This window comes from Ambystoma mexicanum, chromosome 2p (genome assembly GCF_040938575.1).
Source record: "Ambystoma mexicanum isolate Mex_15411 chromosome 2p, UKY_AmexF1_1, whole genome shotgun sequence".
Classification (NCBI taxonomy): domain Eukaryota; kingdom Metazoa; phylum Chordata; class Amphibia; order Caudata; family Ambystomatidae; genus Ambystoma; species Ambystoma mexicanum.
In genome coordinates this window covers 269356918-269369512 of record NC_090923.1, presented here as the reverse complement: position 1 = coordinate 269369512, position 12595 = coordinate 269356918, and positions in this window count along the sequence as shown.

Genomic DNA, 12595 nt, shown 5'->3' with positions numbered 1-12595 from the left:
CAAGCCCAATTTACTGGGGAGTTTAGAGGTTAACAATTTTGCATTCTATTAACATGTAGCCCAATCCGGCTTTATTTCTTATTGGAATTGAAACACTACATTATTTCCCATGTTAGATAGGACAAAAAGCATCTGCCAAAATGACTCCAGCCGCTGCCATTAATAATGCGGGCTATGATAGTTTTTACCTCTTTGATCCTTTAAAGACAATTAGCACCTGGGGCGGTGGGCACAGCCAATCAGTTTCTGTGGATCGTGGGCTGAAAACTCTGATCTCAGCCCATATTCCACGGAACCTGCAGGCTGCCTCCCCTGCCCCCATCTTCTAACCACTCACACTTTACCTTTGAGTTTTAAAAAAAATAAATAATCCCAACTCCCCTCCCCAACCCCACTTACCTGATTGTAGCAGCGGTGCCGCCCACTGCCACTCTATCAGCTTCACTCAATCTCGTTTTTCTGGCCACCATGGGAATGGAAGCAGAGCTCCATGCAGAGCACCGCATTATATAAACATGGTGCCCATTTTGGAAAAGTATTTTAATTCAGTGAATGGCACGCTCATGGCTTCCCGTTCAATGAATGAACATACCTTTTTTAGCCCATGGAATGGGTTACTAACTTCACATTATTGGTGCCTGGTAGAGGATTATGAAGCAGTTGATTATTCTAAACCCCTACCATCAAGTTAACTGGATATGGTGAATATTTGAGGTTCCTCCGATGTTGGAAAAAGCATTTCAGAAACCTGTCAAAAATCTGGATTTAAAGTATTGGTTGACTTATTCTCCACTGATTCTATAACTTTGTCTGAAATACATCACACACGTTGCAGATTTTGATAACTGTTTATGGACTAACTAAAAAATGTATGCAGAGATGGAACAAAACATTACCTTACAAAGTCCCACAGACCTTGTAAGTTAATGTTCATCATATGTTGAAGAGTTAAATGATTTGTAAAGGAAAGCCACAGCACAGAACATACTCAAAACAAAACAAAAAGAACATTTGTCTGGAGGAAGATAATGAATGGAATGTGGGCCAGGAATTGCTTTCTTATTTAAAAGGTCATAAAACCTACTGAAAGTAGGGGACACAAAGGGATGAAAACAATGCACATTCTGAGAGTTGGATTTAACAGGAAAAAAGGGGAATAAACAGATTATTGTCACATTTAACCATTAAGTTAGATGCACAGAGTCTCAAGGTTAGTTTCCTAGAATTACTGATGTTATTTTAAATGCTGTATTGAAGTGAAAGGTTTGAAAACACAAAATCGGGGAACAGGGTCTGATCGCATTTTAATCACAAAGTCTAAAAAAGGTTTTTGCAGCCTCTATGTAGTGTCTGTACGTTTTAAGTATTCCAGTGCAGCATCTAAGGCTTTTTGGCTGACATAACATTTGGAACTACACACTTGTGGTTTAAGGTTTAACTGATGCAGTCTCCAATGTTACCTCAGTATGCCTGATGCTTCACAGTGGCAACCCAGCTTGCATACTGCGTGGAATATGAAAAAAAAGGTTACCTTTTCAGTGGTAGCTGTTGGTGAGAAGAAATGGTGCTAGAGGGGATTGTTCCAGGTTTGTTGATGTGATTGAACTGTTGGATCTGGTCTCAAAGTTGGCCATAGTGTGTCATATCGTTGTTAATACTGATATCTTTAGGTTAAGCACCACCAGCCTTTTGTGTGTGGTATTTGGGAGATCACCTTTTAAAAGCATCCCTGATAGATCCTAAACTGAATGCCCATCCTGAGTGGAGTGTAGATCCACTGGTGTTTCTATTTTGTGGTTTGAGATGATGTATCTATGCAGGCTCATCCTTTCACGCAGCTCTTTGCAGGTCTCACTCACGTTATTCTCTTGAATATATTTTCTGCATTGGATGTGGTGTACAACATTGGAGGATCTGCAGTTGTATGTCCCTTGTATCTTTATTGTTCGATTCTGCTGTGTTCTTATGGCAGATCTGGTGTAGATGTGTGGCATGTTTTGCATCTCCTGATGTTGCAAGAGTGAATTCCAGGTCTTCCTTGTTGTTGATCTTTGGAAATGCACTCCTGATCAAACACTGTGCTAGCAGGGCCAGCCTTAAGACTGTGAACATAATCATGTTTTCTCCTTTTTTCTGTGTAATACAGCTCTCAGAATATGTACTGTTTTCAACCCCTTTTGTCCTCTACTGTTCTTCCAGCTAATCTTTTTCATTTTGAGAATTGATCTTTGTTATTATTTTCCTTTACAAATGATTCCACTCTTCAGCATCTGATGAAGACTGTGGGACATGGTAAGCTAATGTTTTGTTCCACCCCTGATAGATTTTCCAGTTAGTCCATCAAAAGGTATCAAAATCTGAAATGTGTTTGATTTTAAAACGGGCCTAACATAGCATGTATCTTTTCTTTGCACTTCTGGAATGCATTAAAGGTTCGATAATAGAAACCTGCTTAGCCAGCAATACATGTTAATACACTCAATCTTTTTCTCCAAATAGTCCTTTTTCCCCAAAGAAAAAACAGAACATTTGCAGCAATGGCAGATCCATTCTTAAATGTCGTTATTACCTCTTATATGTTGCTATTTAGTATCAACATTTTGCACCATGGTTCAATTGAATGAGGGCTTAGTGGATCCTGGTTCGGTAAATGTTTGCAAAACTTAAAAATGGAAATGAATAATAATCCATGCCGTAAAGCTTGTATACTCACTAAGGCAGTCTCTTTCAATTCTAAGTTTCGATTACTTCAATTTACCATTTTGTATGCTGGGGTTTCACCCCTGTTATGCTAAAGTGTGGCACATGCATAGATGGGAGTTGTAAGAGATGCAATATGTTATATGCAGAGTATTTCGATATGATATGGCTGCGCCAAACCCTCACAGACGTTTGGCTAAATGTATGGAGAGAATGTGCTTTGATGATTGGAATCACACTGCCTGTTGATCAGATGTGATGCCTATTTGATATTTACTGCAAGATGTCCAGATTTAAACATGTTTATTCATGTAGGATTTTTACTTGCACTGAGGGCCATACTTAACTGCTTGGAACAGTGCATTCTGCACATGATGAATAGCTGGTTACAGAATCTAACATGGGCCAACAATAATGAGGAAACAATGACCAAGAAGAAAACGTGACAGTATGCAGCACCGGACCAGCTGAAATGTGAAAACTAAAAATATTCTGGAAACTCCAGAAGTCGCCCAAAAGGAAACATTTTGTAAAATCAATAAAATTGAAGACATTTAGATTTACTACCTTGCAAATATTTTTTTACTAAAAAAATTGTTTGAGAGTATTGAAAGACAACATATTCCGGTGCACTGATTGCTATGGTATGTGATAATATACATTACATATTGATAGTATAATTATTTACTCTATTGAGTTTATTTGAAGCTAGATATCTATTTGAGTTATTTTATGTACAATTCTAAGTGTTTAAATAAAAGTAGAAAAATAAACTTCACCTAAGGTTATAGCGGACTGCTATGTGGAATGTTGCTTGTAACCCGATCATTTTTCTTAGCACAATTCTATGTCAAGACCGGAGGCTCACATTATGCTTCTCTTTCTTTTAATCATTTATACAAAGAAAGCTCAGCAGCAAGGTATTTTATGCACGTTCACATAACAAACTCATTCTGAAAGTGCGTTGAAAAACTACATAACACAAAACCATTAAAAGTACATATAAAGTTCATAACATTCTCAGGATAACAGAAAAAAACTTCAAATCCCATGATGCTCCAAAGGTCATCAGTGTCCGTGGTCACGTGGTACTGTCCCTCCAATGAGTGTACAGTTGCTCCCATAAACAGTCCTGAACAAGAAATAACTTTCTCTTTCTTTGCTGCTCACATCAAGAGATAAGTCATTTCTTATTCAGAACTGTTTATATCTTAAAATATTTGTTTTTTACTGATAATGTTTATTCCTTGAGCGTTTCTTTATGAAAATATATATAACTCTGCTTATTAATAAGCGTTTGTCTTCTTTTTCTTTCTCATCGTTCACCGACGCCAGCTGCTTCCTGCTGACATCGGTGTCAATGAGTATGGAGCGAATGTTTCGTTCGTGTGATATTTTTCTTTTGTTTATTTGATACTGCGGGCCCAATTGAGACTGCCGCGGTGCCCGCCATATCTTTTGTTTACCTCCCGGCCCGGAGTTACACGCGTGGGCTCCGGGACGGACTACGCAGCCCTTAGCTGGGTGCGACACGCCAGTGTGACACTAGGGGGAGCTCCTGCCCTCCCTGGTCCTTTTTTCCACGCTCCGGCGCTCGTACGAGCATTTCCGTTCTGACGAGATAATAGCTAATGCGAGTGCGAGCGCTGGAACAGAAGGAGTTTCTGTGAATTTCATCTCTTTTAAAAAAAATATAAAAAAAGAAGGAAAGAGGGATCGCTAGCAGCATCCAAAGCACACAGCTTGGTCTGCTCAGCATCCCATTCACCAGACAGTAGCTGGAGGTGATACTCCTACATCATCAGGAGGATTATTTAATTATTAAACAGATCTGTCATAATAAAAGATCTGGGCCAGTGAGAGAAGGTGATCAAGCCCAGAAAATAAAAAAAAAAATAAAAAAAAGAGGGGTAAGGTGATTTTAACATGGCAGCACAATATTCCCCTCAATCAAACCAGGAATGGTCAGAAGGAGAGGAGGACTGTTGTTACATAGATTTAGTGGCAATGAAAAGGAGCCTACAAAAGGTCCTAGGATCCGCTGTTGAAAACAGCGTACAAAAAGCTGTAACAGGTATGCTTCTACCAATGCAGCAGTGCTTGGAAGACATGGAAGAGTGCATGCGAGGGGCTTCTCCAAAGAGAGGAAAGAAGACCCAGAAAAGAAAACACCTTACCCAAGGGGGAAGTAGTCCGGCTCGTAAGAGCAAAAGCTCTCTGACCCCCCCAAGCCAGTTGATTCCTGCCACCGCTGCCCTATATGACGCCTTCTCCAGGCTGAAACAAGCATTCATGACCAGGAAGGTAACCCCTTCATTTGAAAGACCTGCTACCCCCGAGGAAAGAAACAGGGGTGTTGGACCTACAAACAGGGCATAGAAGATGAAGTAAATCCGAGATTGTATGATGACGAATCATCACACACTTCGTCAGAAGAAGATACCGAGATTTGGGATTCAAAACCCTCAACCTTGGGGAGTGCGGCAGTCCCCATTCCCAAGGGAAACTCTGGGGAACAGCATCCTACCGATGTTCGACCCGGAAGATTTGATACATCCTAGGTCCACCGACTGGGAACCATCAGTCAGGACAACTGATTATATGTTTAACAGACTACGTAAGCCTCTGGAGAAAGAAATCAGAGCGAGACTCAGGGCAGAATGTCCACGACCTGAGATACCGCACAAGGTGGCTATGACACCAGAATTAGATTCAAAGATGATCACATTCATGGCGAAACATGTGAAGGACCCTAGAAAGGGGATAGAAAGAGCCTGGAAGTCCTGCCAGGATAAACTATTGGACGTTGCTGGTCCTCTTGCAAAAATATTAGACCTGGCAGAGGGAGCCTCCACCTCCTCAACTTCAATCGATCCGGTCATTTTATCCGGTTGGGCTCAAAGAGTCATCTGCTTACTGGGAAATGCAAGCTGCGCTATTTCTACCAAGCGCAGGAAGGGCATATTGTTCAAAATTGATTCAAAACTGATGGAATTGGCGAACACGGAGTCTGGCACTGCCGCGCAAGGGCTACTCTTTGGTGATACTTTTATGAAGGAGATGTGCAAATTCGTAGGTACATTTACTGCACTGGATAAGGCCCAGGCCTCTATCAAGAAGGTTTTATCAGCTAAGGTTTTCACCAGAGCCGGTCGAGGGCGAGGTCGCTCTTCCGGCCGTTATGCCTTCGACAGAAGACCTCATTATCAACATCAGAACACCTGGCAAGATTGTGCCAATACCTTCTTCCCCACCAGAGGACGTAGCAAATGTCGCTACTGGAGGAGAGGACCGAGGAACGGAACTCAACAACCCTCAGGTCAGTCTAATGATAACAGCGCCAGCGCCACTCACGCCCATTGGGGGGAGGCTAATATTCTTTTCAGAAGCTTGGGAAGCTTTGTCAGGAGACGCCTGGGTCAGGGATACAGCGCGCAAACGGCAACTGGAATTCTTCGCACAACCTTTTCAGTCTAGTCCCCCTGCCCCAATAATAATGTCAGAACTAGATCAGAGAGTGTTAGACAGGGAAATTCACAGTCTATTTCAGAAGCGAGCGATTCGGCCTTGCTCGACCCCGGGCGGGTTTTTCAGCCCAATCTTTCTAGTGCGCAGAAAGGAGAAAGTAAGGCCCGTAATAAACCTGAAAACACTCAACAAATTCATAGTTTATCGCCATTTCAAGATGGAAGGCAACCACATGCTCAGGGACCTTCTCAGGCCAAACGATTGGCTCGCACGTTTAGATCTCAAAGACGCTTACCTCGCGGTGCCGATCCATCCGGAACACGTAGATTATCTAAGATTCTCTTGGGATCGCAAAAATTGGGAATTTACGAGTTTACCCTTCATTCTCTATTCATCTCCCTGGGCATTTACCAAGCTGTTGAGACCCGTAGTGGCTCACTTAAGAAAACAAGGCGTCCGCCTGATAATTTATCTGGACGACATTATTCTCATGGCTCATTCTCAAGAGGTAGTGCAAGAACAAACCAAACTAGCTAAAAACGTGCTCCACAGTCTCGGCTTTCTCATCAACTGGGAGAAGTCAGTTCATTGTCCTTCTAGGAATCTAGAATTTCTCGGGTTCGTTGTAGACACCCAGAATTCGCAGCTTCATCTTCCAGATGCCAAGATACACTCATCCAAAAGAGAAATTTGCAAGCTCCTGCAGAGGGACTTAATCTCGCTAAGGGAGCTAGCAAGAGTAATAGGCCTTCTGTCCTCGTACATTCAAGCAATATTTCCGGGTCCCCTACATTGCAAAGATTGAAAGGCCAACACCTGAAAAGCAGTCTCTCCTATTCTCAACGATTGACACTATCACTTCAAGCGAGGACAGAGCTAAATTGGTGGCTTTCACACATGGAGGCTTGGAACGGCAGAGCCATTTTCGGCTCCACTCCAGATATCATCATAGAATTGGATGCCAGTCGTTCCGGAAGGGGAGCAAGATGCGGCACAGCAGCCACTGGAGGGACTAGAAATGCACATCAATTGCCTAGAGCTTCTCGCAGGATCTTTCGCAGTATGCTCTTTTGCCAGAGACAAAGTGAGCTGTTGCATTCTACTAAAGTTGGACAACGTATCTGCCGTAAGATACATCAATCATCTGGGCGGTACCAGGTCTCGTCCATTAGCAGAACTCGCCAAAGACTTTTGGCATTTCTGCTTGGATCATCAAATCTCAGTCACAGTAGAATACCTGCCGGGTCTGAAGAATGTAATAGCGGATTGGCACTGCCATTACACCGATTCCAGCGACTGGAGTCTCGACAAGAATATATTCTTCCGATTACAGCAGTACTGGGGTCCGCTGTCCATAGACCTTTTTGCATCTCGGTTCAACACTCAGCTCCTTGTGTTTTACAGCTGGAGACCCGACCCAGCGGCTTCAGTGACAGATGCATTACTGCAGCCTTGGACGCAGGGGGTTCTCTACGCATTTCCCCCCTTCTCCATGATAGCGAGGACCCTGGCGAAGGTCTGTCAGGACAAAGCAGAGCTGGTCTTCATAGCCCCAGTATGGCCTTCTCAGACCTGGTATCCAGTTATTCTGGAACTTTCCACGGATTCTCCAATCCTTCTACCCCGGTATCAAGATCTCCTATTAGATCCGTGGGGACAGGCTCACCCCCTGCTAGTTTCCGGGTCACTGACTCTAGCAGCTTGGAGGATTTCAGGGCAAGATGGAGAACTCTGGGCATGTCCAGCAAGGCAATTCATCTCACTGAAGAAAGCTGGGCCCCTGCTACCTGCAAACAGTATTCCAATTCGTGGAATACATGGAGGATATGGTGCCAGGACCGGAGCTTGCATCCAGTTTTAGCGCCTCTAGAAGAAATTCTCAATTTTTTTGCCTCTTTAGTAGAAAGAGGCCTTGCTTACAGAACAGTAAACGCATATCGATCGGCGATCTCTGCAGGCCATAATTTCATATAAGGGGCCACAGCTGGGGAACATCACCTAGTTTGCAGATTGTTAAAAGGTATCCGCCTTACAGTACCGCCTCCATCCTGTTACAACACATTTTTGGGATGTTAATAAAGTGCTCAATCTTTTCCTTTCATGGCCAATTAATGAAGATCTATCGCGTACGGCACTCTCCTGAAAGCTTACTACCTTGCTTTGTCGGGTTTCTTGCAGGAGAGTGTCAGATGTTAGAGCTCTAGATCTAGAGGGTAGATCCTTTTCCCTTGACGGTATTGTGATTCACGTAAGAAGAAGAACTAAATGTGATTCAAGAGTGATCACTTACCCAGATTTTAGAGAACAATCCAAGCTATGCGTGGTTCAGTGTTTAAAAGCCTACGAAGAAATAACAGCTTCGCTCAGACCCACTCCAGGCGGTCAACTTCTCATAGCTATTCGCAAGCCCCATAAGGCAGTCTCAGCCCCTACCTTAGCTCTCTGGGTGCGCTGGACGCTATCCCAACCGGGGATAGATACATTCCAGTTCGGAGCTCATTCAGTTAGAGGAGCCATGGCCTGAAAAGCCTTTCAGATTGGCATCCGTCTGGAGGACATCATGAGGATGACTGATTGGGCAGGCAAATCATTCTTTAAAGAATTCTACTTGAAACCAGTAGAACAACCTGCTGCGATAGTGGTAAGTAAGCTTTGAACGAGCATAATGTGAGCCTCTGGTCTTGACATAGAATAAAGATTTTCCATAATGACTTACTAGAAATTCTTGATTCTATTAAAGACACGGAGGCGAGCATTATCCCACCCATCGAAGAAAAGCATGTTGCATACTGCTTAAGAAGGACTCTAGCATTATTACAATCTGATGGTCTAACCTCATTTATTGTGTAACAATAATAAGATGCTTTTTTCTCCCACCCCTTTAAGTGAACTAGGGTTGTTATACGCAAGAGTTAATATATTTTATTCTTTCCTTGGCAGCTTCTGAAGACAAGTCCACCTGATTTGCATGTCAACGGATCTTTCATCTGGTTGAACGAGGTTTAGAATTCTATCATCAAAAAGACAGCAAGTTCGCAGCCTCGAAAGAGGAAGTTATTTCTTGGTCAGGACTGTTTATGAGAGCACCTGTGCACTCATTGGAGGGACAGTACCACGTGACCATGGACGATGACCTTTGGAGCATCATGGGATTTGAAGTTATTTTCTGTTATCCTGAGAATGTTATGAACTTTATAAGTACTTTTAATGGTTTTGTGTTATGTATTTTTTTCAACGCACTTTCAGAATGAGTTTGTTATATGAAAGTGCATAAAATACCTTGCTGCTGAGCTTTCTTTGTATAAATGATTAAAAGAAAGAGAAGCATAATGCTCGCCTCTGTGTCTTTAATAGAATCAAGAATTTCTAGTAAGTCATTATGGAAAATCTGTATTATCTCTCCTTAATTAACCAGCCTTGGCACTCAGGGTTCAACCAAACCTATCCCTTGTTATGGACCTACCAGTGCATAAACATTTCTTGGCTATGGCAAATGTCTTCATTAAAGAATGTTCACTGCCAAATGAAAGGCATATTTGTAAAATGAACTATTAAAACATAATTGTTTATGATTGACGAATACACCCCATGTTGTTAGTCTATTTTTCTTGAATGACTGTTTTTTATTGGCTATTCATAAAATGTGGACATTGGAGCGATGATGCTTAAACATTGCAGATGAATTCAGGTGTTAGGACACTTTCGTGTTATGCATATTACACCCCCAGATACCCAGTAGGGGTATCCCTCCCGTTGATATAATATAGTTTTCATGATAGACCCCCCCTGTCTCCTTATGCCTTTTGCCTCCACCCACAAATGTACAGTTTTTACATATCACAGAATAGCTGCTCTGTTCTTACTGGATTCCCTGGATTCCCCTGTAGTAACCCCTTTCTTCTGTCCTTTTTAGGATCTTTCACCCTGGAGCAGGGATGAGATTTAGGGGGTAATTCATGGATTATTTGCACCGAATAAAACGGGATTTGTGCGCCATTCTGCCCGCATTCCCTGTTTAACAAATGGGGATTTGTGGGCAGAATGGCGCACAAATCCTGTTTTTTTTGGCGCAAATAATACATGAATTACCCCCATACTGTGTGCTATGCCCTTATTTATTGGGTTTTCATTCCACTCATCCTTTATCTCTGACCTTTTTTCTGTATGTTTTCATATTTTCTGCATATATTGACAACCATGCTTGCCACCTTTCCACTAGGGCCCTGTGTCTTCCAGACCTAGAGTGACTCAATCTCCCTCGCCATGTTTGTACCCTATGAACACTATGACATTCTTCAAGATAAGTTGGCTGTGTGTTATCCAATCACCTCCACCGCATCTACAGTTCTTGATTAATTCTTGTTGTCAAAGTACATTAAGCAAAGAATATCGTCTGCACTACTGATTGCTCTTTTATTGGTTAGAAAGGGCCTAATACACAGACCGTTTTCCAATGGGGTTTTGCCATTATAAAATGCTTCTGTGAATTCGACCTAACTTGATACATTGCTTATTCTTCTTATAAATTGTGTTCTGGTTTGATGTATCACTTTGGGATTTGTGTCCAATATTTTAGCTTACTAATTGAGTTCTGTTTGCTTGCGGTGCCTGGCGCACTTTATATTAAATCCATGATACATGAACATTATAACTATATAAATAACTATATAAGTGCATAGCGATTGTATATAGTTGAGCATGCTGTGTAATGCAGCAGCTTACAATTCATTTGACCAATTGTGGTTTTTTTCTTCAGTAAGCCGGCATGGATAACATATCACACATGGGTACAGTTTGTCCAGCTTTAAATCTCTTTTTCGTTAAATGTCTGGTCCATATAAAGATATTGCAATCACTGATAGTTCAAAATTGTCAGCAGATGTCACTTCTCGTCAACACCTAAAAAGAAATTGCTGCTTGAATCCTGTTAATCATACCCCAATCGCAGGACTATAGATTTTGCAACAAATAGGTCTCTTCACATTTTCTACAATTGTCTTTGATTGTTTTATGATCTTGCACAAAATGTGCAAACCAATGGGCACCTGGATTGCATATATAATTATAAAAAGATATACAGCGCTTATAAAAATTGTTCCAGAAGCGAACATTTATCATTCATTAGTCTCTATCATTAGAACTGTTTTGGAGTTTATGAGGCTGAAGGCATTCCAAAAGATCTAGTAAAACATTTTTCCACTTTGTAAGTAGACATTAATATATTTGCCTATGTAAGAAAAGTGTAAGAATGTTTTTAAATGATTCACTGAATATTAATTATCTGTTAACATACAGATCCGTACTGGCTATAGAGTTCATTCAATTCATTTCAATTGAACTTTATTTAGACAAAGACTGTCATAAAAGCAAAATAAAATTGATAAAATACAGTGTTAAAATCAACAGTGCAATTAATCTACAGTATTCATACACCCTCCATTGTCTATAGCATCTATGTACACCCACCGAGAAAGCTAAAAAGATACACATGGAATTCCAAATTGGTGCCATGGAAATAAAATACAATAAAATACCCACACGTCAATAACAAGAGAGCTGGTTACTGTCTTGGTGAGCTTTGGTGCTCAGCGACCCCTTTCATACAGTTCCCTCTATGTAGACACATTAAAAACAGTCTGGATTAATAGTAAGTGCATGTTATTGTCATACATACACATGTTATATAGCCTAGGAGAAGCATAGGAAAAGTGTGCTCTCGCTAATTAATGTGTTGACCCGTGTATAGCTGACATTGCATGTGTGAATTCAACCTCACATTTTTTTATTAAGCTGACCCTAAGATTTAAGTCTTGTCTTGTATAGGTCAATAACACTCAGCCTTTATAGTGTGTCTCTTCCATTAAGAGATGGCATAAGGCCGGTGGACATTGCCGGAGACCAGACATCTTAAGAATCAGAGGGGGGATACATTTGCCCCACCCTGTGATAATTCAGAAGAAAACGAAGCTAAGTAAATCTTCCGTCATTGCCCAACATAGTGGGCAAATCATATCATATCGGTAAGACCACAAAGAGGTCCAAGCCCTAATCAGTAGTTTGTTAAGCCTGGCTCTAGCAATGAGGCAACATTTGCTGATGAAGTTGACACTGGATATTCCAGGATTTTAGCTATAGAAAGAAGTTTGTTTGTTTGTTTGTTTTATTTAGTATAGCGCTCCAGACCCAGGGGTAAATGGGCGCTTAAGGATAGGTTACATAATTACAGTAAATAATCAGTTATACAATTGTGGCGTTAAGATGCCAAATATAGAGTATACAGGCAGGCAGTAGGAGCATTTCAAGGTATGTACAATATATACAGTTGGTGCAGGTCTAAGACAATCATCTATTCAAGGTATGTACAGTAAACGCAAGTGGGACTGAGCTTAATTTATCTGGGGATTTCCTTCTCTAGAAGCCAGCTAAT